Source organism: Balaenoptera acutorostrata, chromosome 10, assembly GCF_949987535.1.
Source record: "Balaenoptera acutorostrata chromosome 10, mBalAcu1.1, whole genome shotgun sequence".
Lineage (NCBI taxonomy): Eukaryota > Metazoa > Chordata > Mammalia > Artiodactyla > Balaenopteridae > Balaenoptera > Balaenoptera acutorostrata.
In genome coordinates, this window is record NC_080073.1 from 106561383 (window position 1) to 106579444 (window position 18062).

The window sequence follows — 18062 nt, forward strand, 5'->3', positions numbered from 1 at the left end:
GTCGGGCGGGGACGTTCGGAATTAGCCCCTTCACGTTTCTCAGCCGTGGCAGGTACAGCACCGTTCGCCATCGTAGCCATTTTTCACGCCAGCTCGGTGGTCTGAGCGCGTTCGCGTGCCGCGCAGCCGTAGCTCCGCCCAGCTCAGGCCTTTCGTCCTCCCAAGCCGAAACTCTGTCCCCTAAACGCGAGCCCCACCCTCCCCGTAACGTCTGCTCTACTTGGTGTCTGTGAATTGGGCGACCGGGGACCTCCTGTGAGTGGAGTCACCGGCATCTGTCCTTCTGTGACCGGCTGATGTCACTGAGTGCCGTGACTTGAAGGCCCACCCCTGATGCAGCCGGGGCCCCATTCGAGGGTGAGCGGCGCACGTGCTCAAGGCCTTCTCTTTTCTCCGCCGCGCCCAGGCTCAGGTCTCACAGCAGCAGGGGGCTTGCTGGGCCGGGGTCTCTGCGTGGGGTGGCTGCGGTGACCCCGGCGCTGGGCTCCTGGGGTCTTTGGTCTGGGGGAGGGGGTCAGCCCTAGGCCTGCCCTCGGCTTTCCTGCTTTACTGGATTCACACAGGAAGGAGACCTTGGAATCGGGGCCAGTGAAGGGAGCACGCTCGAGGGTGGGGATTTTCACACCCTCTTGTACGATTCAGAGAGCTGGTGCGGCTTTCAGCCTGTTTTCTGGGTTTTTCATGACTTAACATTGTGTCTTTTAGAGAAAATAGTTTTATGCTCACTTAGTGGCAGGCCTGACAGGGCATGTCTGCTGGACTTTCCCGTGGCCCCCGGCACTGTTCCAGCCCAGCACAGAGACGGCATCCACGAAGGGGCTGCAGGCGACCCCCGGTGTGTGCCGTCTGTGCTGTCCGCCTGCTCTGTAATGACGAGAATGGGGGCGACCACAGCTGCCGTGGACGCCATGGGCAGAAGAGGCAGCAGTGCCCTCAGCCTGGGTCTGACCCCTGCAAACCGGGGCACCCGCTTGGAACCATTATGTGAGAGAGCGGGAAACTCCTCTGTTCTTTAAGCTCCTGGGTTTTGTCCCTCTCTCTGTTCCAGTAGTTTACTCTGCTTGTCTCTGTTACCATGTTTTGAATGTTTGGAGAAGTTAAGATACTCAAGGTCACAGAGCTGGGATCTAAATACTGTTCATCTAATTCCAAGACCTTGACCCATTCATTGCCTCGGACCAATCAAGACTGAGAAAGAGACTGTGGCTTGGGGACATACGGTCCGCGGTTCAAAGCCAGCCTGGTAGTCAGCAAGCACAGTGACCAGGAGACCTGCCACTTGGCAGAGGTCATTGAAGAGTGCGAGGTCTGCACACCCACGTCCCAGAGGAGCTGCAGGCCTTGCTGGTCACGGGGGCGGGGGCAGGGTGGGGTGGTGCCCTCTAAGGGCCGCGACACCGAGCTCTCTCACCTTCCGTCTGAGCGGTGTCTTAAAATCCACGTTCAGAAACGTTCCCCAAAGCCAGACGTGGGTGCTGGGAGTGAGCGGCCCTCTTCAGCAGATTGCATCACGTATCGCTGACTCTCTCCACTTATCCAGCTGACGGAGGGCTGGAGTTCATGGCACTCTGAGACAGGTGACTGACGCTGGTCCTCTTGTTCTTGAAACCAAACTTAATGATCACACCCCTGTTGGCCCATCTTGTCGCCAGAAGACAGTGGAAGTAAAATCCCACTGTTCCTGGTTTTCCTGATGAAGGCGGCTTCCGCCTTCGGAACCCCGCTACCTGCCGCCTTCCATCACCGGGCCGTCCCCAGCCGTGCCGTCCTCCGTCTTTCCTTGCGCGTGTCTCCTGCTGGAAGCGCTGGTGTCGCCGTGGAGCAGTGACCCCGGCTGGAGCTCAGTAAATCCCGGGCCCTCAAGCTGGCCCTGGAGGAATTGCTGTCCCCCCGGTAAAACTCCTACTTAATTCAGGGACGGCGCAGTGCGATCGGGGGCCTCTGCCTTGGCCAAAGCACCAGACCTAAGCACTTAAACGTGGTTCTGCTGCTCCTGTGCAGGAGGCTGCGGGGAGCGGGGTCCTGGCCGAGCAGAGGGGCCGCCCCTGGGGTCATGCTCGGTGGGCAGAGCCGCTCCTTTCTGTCAATCCCAGAAGGCCGAGGGGCTCAGGTGGGGGCAGGGCGTGGGATGCTGGCCCACACGTGCCACGCGACTGTTTCTGATTGTTGCTCCCTTAGTCTGGCTGTGATATTTACAGTCTTGATTCTTGTTTGGTCTGTCTTAGAAAAGTCATACTCTTCTAATTTGAATCGTAGCTGATATTTAGTGAATGATGATCATGTCGGCACTTACGCTATGCTGTCTCATTTAATCCCTGGAGTAGTCTTATGAGGAAAGTCCTATTACCGTCTTTATTTTGTAGATAGAAAACTGATGTTTTGGGAGATTGTCACTCATTCAGAGACCTTAGTTAGTAAGAGGCAGAGACAGTTCTAGAATGACACGTTTCTCTGACGAAGAATCAGTACTCTTGATACCTTACAACCCCTAAGAAATAATGACACAGACACAGTAAATATAGAATATATTTATTTTTTAGAAACTAAATCATATTAGAAATGGCCTGAGATGCATGTGAACATACGTGAGAGGTGCCCAGTGTAGTTAAAGCACAGTTGTGTAGATAAATAGAGCCTGAATCAACTTTTCAGAAATAAGCTCAAGGGAGAATTGTCAAAGTAACTTCATGCCATCAAAAACAAAAACAAAAACAAAAACCAACAAAAATCAGTCAAACAAAAAAGACATGCCCAGCTGTTACAGCCCCTCCTGCTCAGCCAGAACTCAGCCCTCAGGAGCCTCCGAGGGGCTCGTTTTCGGCAAATCATGTTGAAATAATTTAAAAATAGAGAACAAAAAATCCATCCTTGATGGGGAACGGCCAGGTCAATGGTCATTTAACAATGGACTATTTAACATGTCCTCTGCTTCAGTGGAGCTTCGAGCAAAGGGGAATCTGACGTTTACATCCTAATCATCTGAGTGAAAAAGAATAGCTTCTAACTTTTCTAGTGATAGTTTAATTAGTGATAGTACTACTAGTGATAGCATTACTAGCGATAGTATTTCTAGTGTAGGATTGATATTACTAGTATAGTATTACTAGTGATAGCATCGCTAGTGATAGCATTACTAGTGATAGTACTTCTAGTGATAGTATTGATATTGCTAGTATAGTGTTACTAGTAATAGGATTACTAGCGATAACATTACTAGTGACAGTATTTCTAGTGATAGTATAACTAGTGACAGTACTACTAGTGATCGCCTTACTAGTGATAGCATTACTAGTGATAGTATTACTCGTGATAGTATAACTAGCGATATTATTAAACGATAACAATGCATGTCAACGGCTTTGGATGAGTACTGTTGAGCATCCGTCGTAAGGAGATCCTAAGTGATTACAGTTTGTAAAGGAAGAAACCCATGAGGTAAGTACAGGGACACGTGGCGATCAGAGGTGGGTGTGGGGCTGCGAGAGGGACCAGCCACACGCTGCTCAGTCCAGTGACAAGGATCTCTGTATCGCCTCAGAACACACGATGGGTCACGTTTCCAGTCAACACAATAAAGCCGTGATCCAGTTTAAATTAAGAGTTTATATGATCTGATGCACAAAGACAGGGGCTTCTCCTGGATGACCCGTCGGGTCCTTTCTGGCTGTGAGGACCTTCAGGACATTTTAAGTTGCCTTCTTCTTACTGGAAGATGCAGCCTATATAGCAGAAAGAACATGGGCTTCGGCGTCACACGTACCTGGATTCCGAGCCTGGGTCTCTGCTGGTTGGTCACGTGACACTGAAATTGCTCCCCCTGAGCCTCATCTCCTCACCTTGCGAATGGGCGGGTGTTCCGTACCTTCGGGATGGCCGTGAGCCTTAGGTGAGCTCAGACACAAGGCACACTTCTGCGGTTCAGCTGATGCCTGTGACGCGGAATGTATTTCCCAACGATTCTTTTAAAGACATGATGGACATGTTCATACCTCACCACCCCCATCTCCTGGGACAGAGGCCGAACAGCTCTCACCCACCTCCCCCCTCTGACAGGGGGACACCCAGGTCAGAGCAACAGAGGGCAGGAGCATCTCCGTCAAGGAGTAGCCCTGCCGTTTGGGGGAGACAAGTGGCCGCAGCTCTGGCACTCCATCCGGCTTGCCGGACGGTTGGGTGGGGTCCAGGGTGACCCCGAGGAAGCCAGGTTAAAGGATGCAAGCAAGGAAACCATCTGAGGGATGTCAGAGGCTGCACAGGTGTGGAGACAAGCTTCACAGCCAAGTCACTCACCAAGCGAGCAAACTACTCAATTCACAAGAAAATCGAGCCCCCGAATGGGGGTCAATGTCCAGAGTTACTACACTACACTGTGCAAATCCAGTTTTCAACAGAATATCCTGAGCCATGCAGAGAAACAGGAAAGCGTGACCAATACACAGGGAAAAACAGGCCGTAGAAACGACCTTGGGGGCCCAGACGTCGGGTCAGGAAGGTGCACGCTTCAAAGCAGGTTTTACCGTGTGTCCAAAGAACTAAGGCAACCATGCCTAAAGAATTACAAGAGGGTACAATGAAATGACTCGTAAATACAGAACATCAGTAAAGAGATAGAAACTATAAAACAAGACCCAAAGGGGTGTTCTGGCGTCGAAAAGCACAAAAACAAAAGTGAAAAGTTCACTAATGGGTCAACAGCAGGTCTGAGTTGGCAGCAGAAAGAATCAGCAAACTCTGAAGGCAGATGGAAATTATGCGACCAGAGGAGCAGAAAGAAAAGGAATAAAGAGAGGTGAAGGGCACCTCAGAGCAGATCTGGACACGTGAGCAGCACGCATGTGACGCGGCCCAGAGGTGGTCTCTGGGGAAGACCTTTCTCTGCAGAACTGTTAAAACAGGGTCATTTTAGCCACTCTGGGCATGTTATCTGTGACAGGTGTTTCAAGGTTTCTTGACTGGGAACTGTGTGATAAGCAACACGTCTTACAACGCTGTGGTAACTGAGCACGTAAGTGCACACGTGCGCTAGAAACAAGTTTCATGAGGTAATACTTACCCTTATGGGATACTACCCCACTATCCCAGCATAATACTATCCCACTTTTAGTGGGTCTGTCTCTCCCTCAGCAGGTGGCAGGCTGTCCACCAACGTATGCCAACATCGCCCCCTGCTATCCAGTGCTGCCCAGACCTGCGCCCCAGGTCTGATCGTAGGGGCCCAAGGAACGTCCCTTCTTCCTGTGCAGCAGGGGGGACGTCTGGGGGGATGAGATGAAGTTAGTGCCCCATTTTCCCATTTCTGACAGTCCATTCCGTTGGTGTTATTTTTGACCAACACCATGCGCTTGTCCTCTGAAGGGACTGTCCTTCTACAGCTAGCAGAACTGAATGAATCCTTCCAGGGATGCAAATACGGGTGACTGGTTTAAGAGCGTCTCCACAACACGCTTCAACACCATCACCTTTCAGTGGGTGACACCACCTTCCTCGGTGCTTTTCCCCAGCGACCCCAGGCACTTTGCCTGTACGTGGAGGAGTGCGTGGTGAAAGGGGCTCTGGCTCAGAGCGACGCTCTCTTTTATTTTTTTAAAAATTATTTATTTATTTATTTTTGGCTGTGTTGGGTCTTCGTTTCTGTGCGAGGGCTTTCTCTAGTTGCGGCAAGCGGGGGCCACTCTTCATCGCGGTGCGCGGGCCTCTCACTGTTGCGGCCTCTCTTGTTGCGGAGCACAGGCTCCAGACGCTCAGGCTCAGTAGTTGTGGCTCACGGGCTTAGTTGCTCCGCGGCATGTGGGACCTTTCCAGACCAGGGCTCGAACCCGTGTCCCCTGCATTGGCAGGCAGATTCTCAACCACTGCACCACCAGGGAAGCCCTACGACGCTCTCTTTTGAGGCTCAGTGACGCACCCAGCAGGGACACTTCTGCAGAGTAGAAAGCTGAGGGTTCAGCGGTGGAAAGGCTGGTAAAGGAGACCCTGTGTCAGAACTCTGGGAGGCCGTCCTTGTGTCTGGCGTGGCCACGCTACCGTGTCAAGGCCACATCTATCAGCAGGAGGGGGGGTACGGCGTGGGCTCCCAGCATCGTCCCGGCCCTGCGCTCTTGTGGTCCCATACAGGGGTCTCCTCTCTGCTTCACTGTGTTTGGGTTGGAGCAGCTCTTTATTGGCGGATACTTTGAGCAAATCGTCCTTTAGCAGATGGCTTGGCGCGCATTCAGTGAGATCATTCTTGTTGAATCAAGGGCACTCCGAATAACCCTTTCCGTGTGGACTTCCTCTCTCCGTATCTCAGCGAGATGCTGACGTGCATTATGCGTCAACGACCTGCATTTACATGAAGAGGGACGAGATGAAAGGTCTTTCCTGCTGGGGGGCCCCAGACACAGGCTTCACACAGGGCCTCTGTGGTCAGCATCCGTGTCCTGAGCTGGGAAAGAGACATAAGCATCCCGCCAGAAAAGATGTCCAGAGCCAAAGAGCCAGGCTTTTTTTTTAAAGCTGACTTTGCTGATTTTGGCAAACTCTTCCACTAGTAACACTTAGTGCATTTACAAATAATAGAATGAATTGGGACAGGAGGGCAAGTGTTTCCTGATGATACAGTCAGATTTCATTGTTGAAGACATCACAGTAAGAGACCATCCAATGTTTTGCACATCGTGCTTTGTTTCAGCATGTTTTTGCCGAGTGAATCAGTAGCACCTGGGGGGTGGGTGCTACATGGGGGTGGGTCTGTGCTTTATAAATGCTTCGTCAGTTGACATGGGTTGCAGACTAAACTGGACCGTTTGAAAATGGTTAGAAAGAAAGTGGTGAAGGGCCGAGAATACTTTGACGTAGATATTAAATATCAAGTATACAAAATTATTTTATTGGAGTAATAGAAAGTAAATTTAAAATAATAAAATAAAAAGGTAGACCCATGTGGTTTTGGAGCCACTGAAGCTATTCTGCTTGCTGTTACACACTTATGTGTGGAGTGCAGGCTCCTTCTAGAGAGGCAGATCTAAACGGGGTGATTTGTTATGTTTAGGTGCAGACGAACTTGCAGAAACAAAGTGTCAAGATATTCTGAAGACTTACACTGATATGGATGTGATGTTACCTCATTTAAGCTTATCACATGAACCAAAACAAAGAAAATCCATTAGAAAATAGTTACGAGCAATTCGGACTCTGAAACCTGCTTTGAGGATTCAGAGTCTTAATTAACTAGAGTTTTATTTAGTGGTTCTTTGCATTTGAACAGGAACTGCTCATTTTGAAATAATTTTAGACTTAGAGAAAAGTTGAAAAAAGAAAAGTAGAGAGAATGCCTGTGTACCATTCCTCCAGCTTCCACTAATGTTCCCATCGGACGCATCTGCATTTTAATGCTCAAAAGCAGGGAATTGACCTCGGTCCAGTACTGTTAACTAAAGTACAGACCTTATTTGTTTTTCCATTAATGTCCTTTTTCCTTTTCGTTCTGGAATGCAACTGGGGTCCCATATTGCTGTTTTCATTTCTCCTTCTATGATCACAGCGAACATCAATAACAACGGCAGAGATGATTTTCACATTCCCAGGGTGCTTCACAATCCTTCATCCCAGGGAGGTGGGACTCTGTCATGTCAGAAGCCAAAGCTCTGGCATGAAGCTCTTTGATAATCTCCCCTCATTAGTGAGACTTGCTGATAATCTGGAGGGAGTGGGATTTCTCCAACTTGTGAGGTTATTTAATATCAGAAAAGCACTAAATGCATAATTCTGTATGCATCTTCATACAGAGATTAGAGAATAAATCAACACATCAACAAGTAGCTCCTGCCGTTGACTAGGAATGCCAGGAAACATGCATCTGCTTTATTTTTCAGTTTCCTCTTTTTTCAAATGTTACTGTCTTTTCTGTTTGGTCTTTTTTGGATAGCCCTGTCCAGTTTCTAATCTCTGAAACAAAGATAATTCGGGAGGGTGACAGGTTAACTTTTTGCAGCTGTGGTTTTTGGCCCTGGCCTTGGACATCACTGTTACAATGATGATGGTGGAAGCTGGTACTTTGCTTCCTGGAACTCACAGGTTCCCATGTCTCTTCCCGTGTTCATTCTAAGAATGACCCCTGGGAGTCAGAAAGCTGAGCCCTGCTGCCCAGCAGGGGATGACTTTGTCATCCCAGGTGGATTTGCGCCGACTCTGACCCTACACGCCCCCCTCTTTGCAACTGTTTTGCTTCTCTGCTCTTTAGGGCAGAAGAAGTTAATTTGTCTCTGTCTTGGTCTGTTCTGCCAGCGCCTCTTCTTGTATTTCAGTCTTAAGCCCATTTCTCTCTATCTAAAACTCTGCCCATTTGCAAGTGTATCCACTCCTGTGACTTATGTTTTCATTTAAAGGGCAGTTTCTCCAAGTTCCAAGGGGGCAGTGATCATGTCTGTTCACTAATGTGTGTCTAGGATGTAATGTACAGCGCCTGGTACATGGGAGGAGGGTGGGAACTATCTGCCCAACGAGCGAATCACTCAGGCTCGTTTCCAGTCCCAACCTCCCTCCTGAGCTCCGGACCCATGTCTCGCACAGCTCACTCAACATCTCCGAGTGGACATCTTGCAGAAACTTCAACTTGACGTCCCTCACAGGGGCCTCTCGTTCCCCAGGCCAACGCCCTTCCTCTGCTGATGCCCTCTAGTAGAAAATGGTCCCACCATACAGGCCATTCTTCGGCCGGCATCCTGGAAGGCAGACGGGACTTGTCCCATCACCTCACTTTGCACATTTAATCATGGTTTCTCTTCCCTGAATACTTCTCAGGTTTGTCTCCCTCCCTGCTGGTACCGCCCAGGCCCAAGGCAACCTGACGTCTCTCCCAGCCCCATGCTCAGTCCTCACCAGCCACTTTCTTCTCTGCAACCAGGAGGAACTCTGAAATGTAATCTGGTCCTGCCATTGTGACTGAAAGGCCTTCAGTGGTTTCCCAGTATGCAGACGATGAGCGCTCGTTCCCACGTTTTTTGACTATGATGAGCGGTAAGAAATACTTCTTACGTCTAGACCGATAACCACACACACTCGTGCGTGCGTGCATGTAAACACACACGCACACACACACACACACACGCACACACACGCTTTAATGGATTATCATGCTAAGATGGAGAATGAAGATAAATGGGCTAAAGCTAAGTAAGGTGGCGAACAAAGCTCCACATCTGTACGTGGCTCGTGAGGCCCCAGGATCTGGCTCCTGCCCCGCCTCCCCGCCTGCATACTTCTCTTCCCATCTCTTGTGCCCCTCACCCACGCTGGCCTCAGCTACTGCAGGTCTGCAGGCTTTTCAGGTCCTTGAATCTGGTGTGCAATTGCATGACGCGCGCATGGTTGCCTCTGCCTGGGCCAGCACCCACGCCCCCTGCCCACCCCTTTCCTCCTGCCCAACCTTGAGGCTCAGCCTAAGCGTCCCTTCTCCAGGGCGGCCTTGCCCGGCACGCCTTCTCCCCAGGCCTCAGCCTGGGCTGCTCTGCACCCCAGCAAGCTTCAGAGTCTGTGCCACTAATGTAATGAAACGTGACTTCTTCACTCTGTGAGCGCAGGGGCCATATTTGTCTTTCTCACTGCTGTTTTCAGAGTGCCCGGCAAAAGACAGTAATAAGTATTTGTTAAACTACCAGATTGATGAGCCAGACCTGTTTTGTATAGCGGTCAGGCTTGTTAACTTAAATCGGTGAAGATAAAATCATTGCTTCTTGATTGGGAAATAAGGATGAAACGAGGCTTGACTTTCTCAGCTCGGCTAGCAGAACTATGTCATGTGCAGCTCAAGAAGATGTTTATAGAATTATAAATTCATGTGCACTTAACGTTCACTACTTAAACAGTCTCACGGTAACTTCAGTTCATCATAAGTGTCTGTGTTAAACAGCCCTTGGGTTCCTAAGATAGAAAATGGTAAATGAGATTTTACGATCAAATTAAAAATTAAATATAGAACTATACAATATATCCATGCTGGCAGTACTATTTTTACCTTAGCTGAAAGTGTATTTTGCTCATATGGGTAAATGCACGTAGAGTCCCAACATGACTGTGTTTTTAGTGCTATTATTGATACATTGCTTTTAGCCAGATAGATATTCCATAACAAAACATTAAAAACTGGTGAGAAACTTGTTTACAATGACATTATTAGTTACAAGCATGTTAGAATGACATGAAGACCCAGGTTTTCATTCAGAGAAACCTAATGTTCTTATTTAGCTTCTTATTGTTTTATCTTTGCAAAGCTCTGCTCTCCATTCTGTTTGTTAAAATCGCTCAAAAATCCTGAGAAATCCTCTCCATTTTCCCCAGCGCCCACTGAGACTCCTGCCCAGGGGACTGTCCAGCCTGGCCCCCTCACTCAGGCCAGCCTCAGGCCACCGGAAGCGGAGCATGTCCATCCGAGCAGCTGGAAGGACTAGAATGTTCTTACGTAGGTTGAGTTGGAACCTGCCCCCCTCCTGCCCAGAGCTTTTGTCTGTTTATCTCTGTCTGATTTCTGAGTCCAGCCGAGCAGGTCCAAGCCCATCTCCATGGCCAGTGCATCAGGGATCAAAGGCAGCAGGTCACACTGGCAACACTTCCTTCCCTGCCCTTGATTCTACACAACTGTCCCTCATGTGGCATGATTTCTACATCGTCAGCTGGCTTGGTCTCCCTCCTCTGGGTCTAGAAAGCCAATGCTGTTTTTCCGGGGACAATGATAGCCGCTTGGGCAATGTATCAGCCAGGATCCAATCAGGAGGCAGAAACCACGGAGTAAATTGAAGGGGGAAAGCTTAATGTAGAGAATTCTTAACTAAGAGGGGGTTGGAGTCTTGACGGGTCGGCTGGTTAGAAGTGAAGTGAACCCTAAGGAGTGGCCACTCCTGGCTGAGACACAGAGCCCCAGAAAGGGGTCCTGGTCCCTGACCTGGGGGCTGGCCTTGCTGGGAAGGTCGCAGACAGGGCTCCCTGAATGTGAGAGCAACGCGCCTAGAACGGCCAGAGAAAGCTCCTCCCAGGAGGCGTCGCACCGGGGTTGCTCTGCTGAGGGGCTGGAAGGGCTGCGCCACCTGCTGCTGTAGAAATGCCAAGTGTGCCGGAGGCTGACGGGAGAGCCCGCTGGGGCAGGAAGGAGCCCTTCCTTCCGGAATGTCTCTGCAGGGCCCTCTCCTGACAAAGCCTGACACTGTGCTGCTGGCGGAGGAAACGTATGTAGCAGCTTCCTTGTGACGGCTGGCTCATGGGGGAGAGCGTGGAGCCCTGGATGCGTTGCCAAGGGGCCCAGGTGATTCGCAGGTGCCTAGGTGTCCTGCCCTGCTTTCTGCTGAGGCTGTGTCACGGAGGGGGAGGGCTGTGAGCGCCGCGCCGGCCACCCCACGTCCAGCTCAGTGACCTTGGAGGGGCCAAACACTTGATTCCGTAAACTTAGGAGCGCTTCTGTCCTGCCAAGTCCCAGGGACTGGTCAGGTCAAGTGAGAGCGCGAGGAGGCGGGTGCGAGTGCAGCGCGGCCGGCGGGTCGTCACCACTCCCAGGGTGAGCCAGGGCGTGCCTGCTGCGGCCAGCTCCCGGGGGCACGGCCCGGGCACAAGAGAGCCCCTCAGGCGGGTGCTGCCCAGCTGGGAGGGGCGGCCCTGGCGCCCGATCCTCTTGGCGGCCGAGTCTCCAGACCCCGAGGTGGGACCAGCGGCCGGAGGACCCGAGGCCCGGACAGGGCACGGAGCTGAGGGCGGGGCCGGCGAGCTCACCGCCAGTTGCAGGGGTGCGGCGTGCAGGGCGGCCCCTCCCACGAAGGGGGCCCCGCTGGGCGGGCGGCTGGGGGGCTGCCGGGAGGGCCCAGGCAGCGGAGCAGAGCTGAGGCTGCGGCTTCGGTTCTGTCGGGGGGAACCACGCCTCCCCCCGGGAGGCCCCCGACGCCCCGGCCCCGGGCCACGTCCTGCAGCCCAGCAGCTGCCTCCTGCGCACACCCGGACGCGGGCTCCGGGTGCAGGCGCCCGTCAGTCTGCATGCGAGCCCAGGCCCTGGAGGGGTGGGGGGCTGGGGGCCGGCCTGTGCCCGCCCACCTGCGCGGCACCTGCACACGTCGGGGCGCAGACTGGGGCCCTACGTCCAGTCCCGGGGACGGCCCAGCGGGACCCTTGGTGTCGGTGCCCGAAAAGCCGGTGGGCCCGGCTCTCCCCACGACGAAGGCAGCCGCGGAGGAGCCTGGGGTCACCGAGGACCCGAGCCTACTGGGCCCCGAGGCTTCTCTGGTCTCACCCTCACGTCCCGGGAGGCACGCCCTGCTCTCCCCGTGCACGAAACGTCCCGAGGGAGTGGGGGGGCAGAACGTGCTTTGTGCTTGTGGTTGAAAGAGGGACAGGAACGGTATTCCAGGCAGGCTCTGCCGTCTGGTCCCCTCTGGCTCTGGAGGCCCCACGTGCACAAGAGGACAACCCGTCCCTGCCACCGCCAGAATGTCTGGGTGCTGGACACAGCAGGGCGGGCAGAGTGAGGCCCAGAACAAGTGGTCAGAGTGACCCAGTGCCCTTTCGGCTGCCGGGCTGGCCTGGGGAGATGCCGAGGGGTGGCGGTGGCCTCTGAGTAAGGACAGGGGTGACGATTCATCTCGCTGGGTGGTGTTGACTAATTCGTCCTCCTTAGAACAATCACTGAGCCCCTGGGGGGCCCTCAGGTAGGTCCAGCAACTCCGGCAGGAGCTCTGTACACCTGGGGAAGCTCTGACGTGGAGTGATAGAGCTGCTGGAGCCCAGCGCTGGGTGGACCCTGGGCCCTGGTGTTGCCAGCTGGTCCCTTGACTTCGGGCCCTTTCTCACTCCGAGAGTCCATGAATCTGTAGTTCCAAGCCATAGATACCCTCCTCCTAAAATAAGCCTTTGGATCCAAGCTTTACGTGGGCACCACAGGCCCTGCCTGCAGTTCCTTCTAAAAGGTCCTGGAGCAAGTGCTTATTTTTCCCTTGAGAAGAGGCCAATTTAGTCCTAGTCCTAAGTGTGGTTCCTTTGCCTTCAAATAGCAAACACCAGACTTGCACGGGTCTGGGATTTTCACTCAGAAACTTGTTCTTTGCAATGAGATAAAGTAAGCGCATCCCAGAGGATTTTGCAAACACAGCAGTAGCCACTGCCCTGGCCTGGGGACCTTCCCCTGCTTCATCTGGGGTGAACCCACGGCAGGTCAGCCATCCCCGCGGAGCCGTGGGCCTGTCAGGCCCCTGTGCCACATGCACACCAGAAATACGTCTGACACTCCCAGCCAGCACTCCCCCACGTACGTAACTAAACAAAGGTCTCACAAAATAATACTTACTTTTACTTCCTACTCTGATATTCCCAATCATGTTTTCTGTTATGTTCATTCATGTTCTACCTCTATTTTCTTATTAAACAATGCTGGTCACAGCCCACTAAAAGGATTTCATGACCCACAAATGGGGTGAGACCCTTAGTTTGAAAAACCCCATTCTTTTTATTTATTTATTTATTTATTTATTTATTTATTTATTTATTTATGGCTGTGTTGGGTCTTCCTTCTGTGCAAGGGCTTTCTCTAGTTGTGGCGAGCGGGGGCCACTCTTCATCGCTGTGCGCGGGCCTCTCACTGTCGCGGCCTCTCTTGTTGCGGAGCACAGGCTCCAGACGCGCAGGCTCAGCAGTTGTGGCTCGCGGGCCTAGTTGCTCCGCGGCATGTGGGATCTTCCCAGACCAGGGCTCGAACCCGTGTCCCCTGCATTGGCAGGCAGACTCTCAACCACTGCACCACCAGGGAAGCCCTGAAAAACCCCATTCTTGTAGGTTGAATTCTGGAGTCAATCCTGACTTTCAGGCATGTTTTATCCTCATTTTATAAGAAAATTCAGGCTTTGATGTGTAATAGCTACCAGGGTTGTCAACATTGCTTAGAGAAATGAGTTCTAAGAAGCTGAGACCTATGTACATGTGTATGTATTCCTTCCTTCCTTCCTTCACCAGACATTGGATGCACCGTTACCATGTTGACGAGGGACAAGGCACTGCCAGACGCTGAGGGCACGAATGTCAGTAACCACAGTCTCTCCCGAAGGAGCGCACAGGCTGGGGGATGAGAACCAGTTCAAGACTGAACTGGCTGGGGGTTCCCTGAGCATTACTTTGGGAAACAGACCTTCATCTGTAGGACAGGGAGGATGGTCTCTGACAGGTTAATATCCTGTTGCTTTGTCTGGGATTTTACAGGGAAAGGACCTCCAATTCTGGGGCCACCACGTTGAGAGCCCCAGCTGTCCGCCCTGGGATGCGAGCTGTGCCGAGGTCCTTCTCCTTCTCCTGTGGGCACCTGGGATTTCCTGCGATGCCCTGGGAAGGAGACCCGAGCCTGTGGGCCTCCGTGGTGAGGGGCGGCCAGCAGGGCACCCACAGGGGCCCTTCGGGGAGCTACAGGCAGACGATGCTCTTCCCCAGTGGGCGAATCCGTGAGGAGTTGAACCTGCAGCCTCGGAAGGGACAGTAGTGGGAACAGCGGGCCAGGCTCTTTCAGTGCTTTACAAAACCCACGCGACCAGGCCGCGGGGAAGGGGCTGAGCCCACCTTATAGATGGGGCGGGTATAGTGCATGCTGCCAAGATCCCGCAGCCAGTAACCGGCAGAGAGGGGAGGGGTTTGCTCACCTGTGGGCAGGGGCTGATCCCCAGGAAGGGAGGAGCACGAGGGGAAGTGGTCCCCGCGGGAAGGCTCTGGAGGGGGGAGGCCTGAGGGTCCCCCCAGTCTCTGCCCTGCGCCCCGCTCTCCGCCGCCCTCTGTCCTCTCCAGGCCAAGGCCGGACAGTGGCACCCAGAGCTGCTCCCCTGCAAGCAAAAGGTGCTTCCTCAGTCTTGGCCCTTGGCCTGAGCCGCTTTCTGTCCCTTCCCCAAGGTCCCGTCTTAATTCACAGAAATGCATCAGTGGGGACCCCGAGGAGGCTCAGGCCTGCGGTTCACAGGGAAGACATCCTTCCTGTTTCCCGGAGGGTCTGCCTCAGCCTCTGTGCTCGTAGACGCACAGCTAAGGAGTCCTGTCTGTGTGACACATTGCCGCCAGGCAGCTCTGCCTCTGGCTGATCTGCCCACTTGTGCTGGTCCCTTTCTCCCTGACCCATAAGGCATCACGGCCTGGGAACACCTGGGCAGATGTCCCCTGTGAAATGTCCACGCGAAAGCATCAATGGTTTCGAGGTTCTCTCGTATTTCCACATCAAAGTGTGCATAAAAACAACCCCTGCTCCTCGGGGAGACCACAGATGCTGGGGCCGGGCCCCTTCCATCCCCCACAGATCACTGGCTTCGCCAGGGAAATGGGTCATTTTGGATTCTTGAGTCTGCACTCTTTGGCCATGTATCAAACTAAAAGTTTAATGTGAGAATCGAACCATCATTGTGGGGCAAGAAAAACTGTCTAGGTGCCCGACCAAGCCATATAGAATTTCACAGACCAGAGCCAGCATTATTCAGAGTTGCACACCCCCATCTCTAATTCAGTTTATTTATTCAGCCGGGGACTTGGGGAATATACAATTTAAGCTGCAAAACAAGACTATAAAGGGTGTTGGATATCAATCTGGTACCAAAAGAGGAGGCTGCAGCCCAGCTTCTTCTTGACACCATGTGGCTTTCTCCAGAGGTCCGTGTGTAAATCCAGAAGGCTTTGTGCTGACACAGCCTTTGATAAGATCAGCCTTCGAACTGCGGGCGTTTCACTGGGAAAACTAGAAAGAGTTTAGTTTTGAATATGCCATAAGTTTTGAAGAGGCCCCTCCATTGTGCAAAAGTCTGGGGAACAAGATCAGGAGCTTGAACTTGAGAGACTAAGCTGGCATGAGCTTTGATGGGGCGGGATCTGTCTTACGTGGAGGGACAGACTTTCTGGGTCCTGGATGAGCTGCCTTTCCCTTTGTGTTCTGGGCTGGACTGTCCCTACCCCCAGCTGCCATATGGTGAAGTCCTAACACTCAGGGCCTCATATGTGACTCTATTTGGCACAGGGTCTTTACAGAGGTGATTAATCTAAAGTGAGGTCTTTAGGGTGGATCCTAATCCAATACGACTGGTGTCCTTATAAGAAGAAGAGATTCGGAAACAGACACACACACAGGGAGAAGACGGCTGTCTGCAAGCCCAGGAGAGAGGCCTCAGTAGAAATCAACCAGTAGAAATTAATACACTGTAATGAGTGAAAAAGATACCCTTCCTCCCTCTCTGCCTCTCACCCTGCCCTGCCCCATCCCTGCGGAGGAGCGATGAGAGTGGTTCAGACAAGGGGGGAGGGTCCTGGGTGGAGAGGGACAAGATCAGGAACATCTGTTGGCAGCTTTATTTTTGTAACAAGTGTGAATCCAACAATACAAACACAGATAGGAAAGGAATGTCACTTTTCTGTATCCTTTCAAATCAAATCAAACATGACCCAATGCTTTCAGTCCATCTTATTAGAATAAAAATAAAATTAAAACAAAACCCTGCTTCTTTTGTGAAACCTCTGCTTCCTACGTTGGGCAGCTGCAGGCCACCTGCCTCTCTGGCCAAGTTCTGCAGACTCTGCCGACTGGACGCCCCTCACCTCTGTCCCCTCCTTTCTGACCTGCCCACTGAGAGGGTTTCCTCAGTAACTTCTGTTCCTGCACCTCTTCCACACGACCACCAGTGAGATGGTTCTAAAATGTCCTTGCAGCACGCCACTCTTGTGCCCGTAGGGTGAAGTCTTTATTTTGCCTTCATTTTTGAAAATGTTTTCATGGGACAGAGACATTTAGAATTTATATTTTTCTTTCAGCACTTTAAAGATGTCATTTCACTTTGTTTTGGCCTCCAATATTTCTGATGAGAAGGCAGCAGTATTAATGTGTCCTTTTTTCTCTGGTTATTTTATGATTTTTCTCTTTCTCATGAGTTTTTAACAACTTGAGGACGAGGTGCTCAGGTGTGGTTTTATTTGTATTTATCCCTCTTAGGACGTAATCATCTTAAATGTCTGGGGATTGTTTTTAATCAAATTAGGAAGAATTTTGGCCAACATTTTTTCAAATCTTTTTTCTGTCCCATTTTCTCTTTTCTTTCCTGCTAGGGCTCCAACTACACATAGGTTAGATTGCTTGACACTATCTCACATGTGACTTTGGCGCTATGCATTGTTTTTTGAATAATTTTTTCCAGGTCTTCGGTTTGGATAATTTCTATTGAAATTATCTGTCTTCAAGGTCATCGATCTTGAAATATTCGGCATTGTGCAGGTTTCTTTAAAATTTCAGATATTTAGTATTTAATTCTAGGAGATTTATTTATTTAGAATTTCTGTTTCTCTCCTAAAATCCTCTCTTTATCTGTATATCTTTTCTTGCAAACTTTTTAAACGTATCTGTTATTTAGTAATTTGAGGTCATCTGTGAATCTGCCCTGTTGACTGCTTTTTCTCTCGACTCTGGGTCATAGTTTCCTGCTTTTCATGTAGTTGTTGTATATTGGGCACTGTGGGTGACATGCTGTAGAAATTCTAGATTGGCTTACTTACATTCCTATGAAAAATGTCGGCATGGAAAATGCTAGCAGGAAATTAAGCCCTCTGTGATTCCGTTCTTTCTGGGATTCTTTCCTCCTCTTCTAGCCACCGTGGTGGTTTCTAGCCACTGTGATGGACCCAATCTCTGGCCTCTGCCATCTGAGCCCCCAGTGGCTACTGCTTTTGCTTGGTCTCGAGCCCCCTGGGGCCTGTGAAGAAGTGCCCAAGGAGGACAAATTGGGTAAATGGGGATCTTCACTCTATCTGCGTCTTTTCTTTCAAGAGTTGAATCTTCTCCAATTTCTGCCTCTGTTCTTTGCTCTCTAGTGCCTCAGAATAGCTATATCCTATCTTTCGTTCAAAGTTTATAATTGATGCTGGCAGGAAGGTTAGTCTGGTATAAACTGCTTTGCCATTTCTAGAAGCTGGAAATCTCCAAGACTCTAAATACGCCATCTCATTTAATCTTTACCACATCTCTAAGGGGGTCAGGATGGTTTTGCAGAAGACACTGAAGGTCAGGGAGATTGAGTAACTTACCAACCGTCACCAGCGGGTCAGTGATGGGA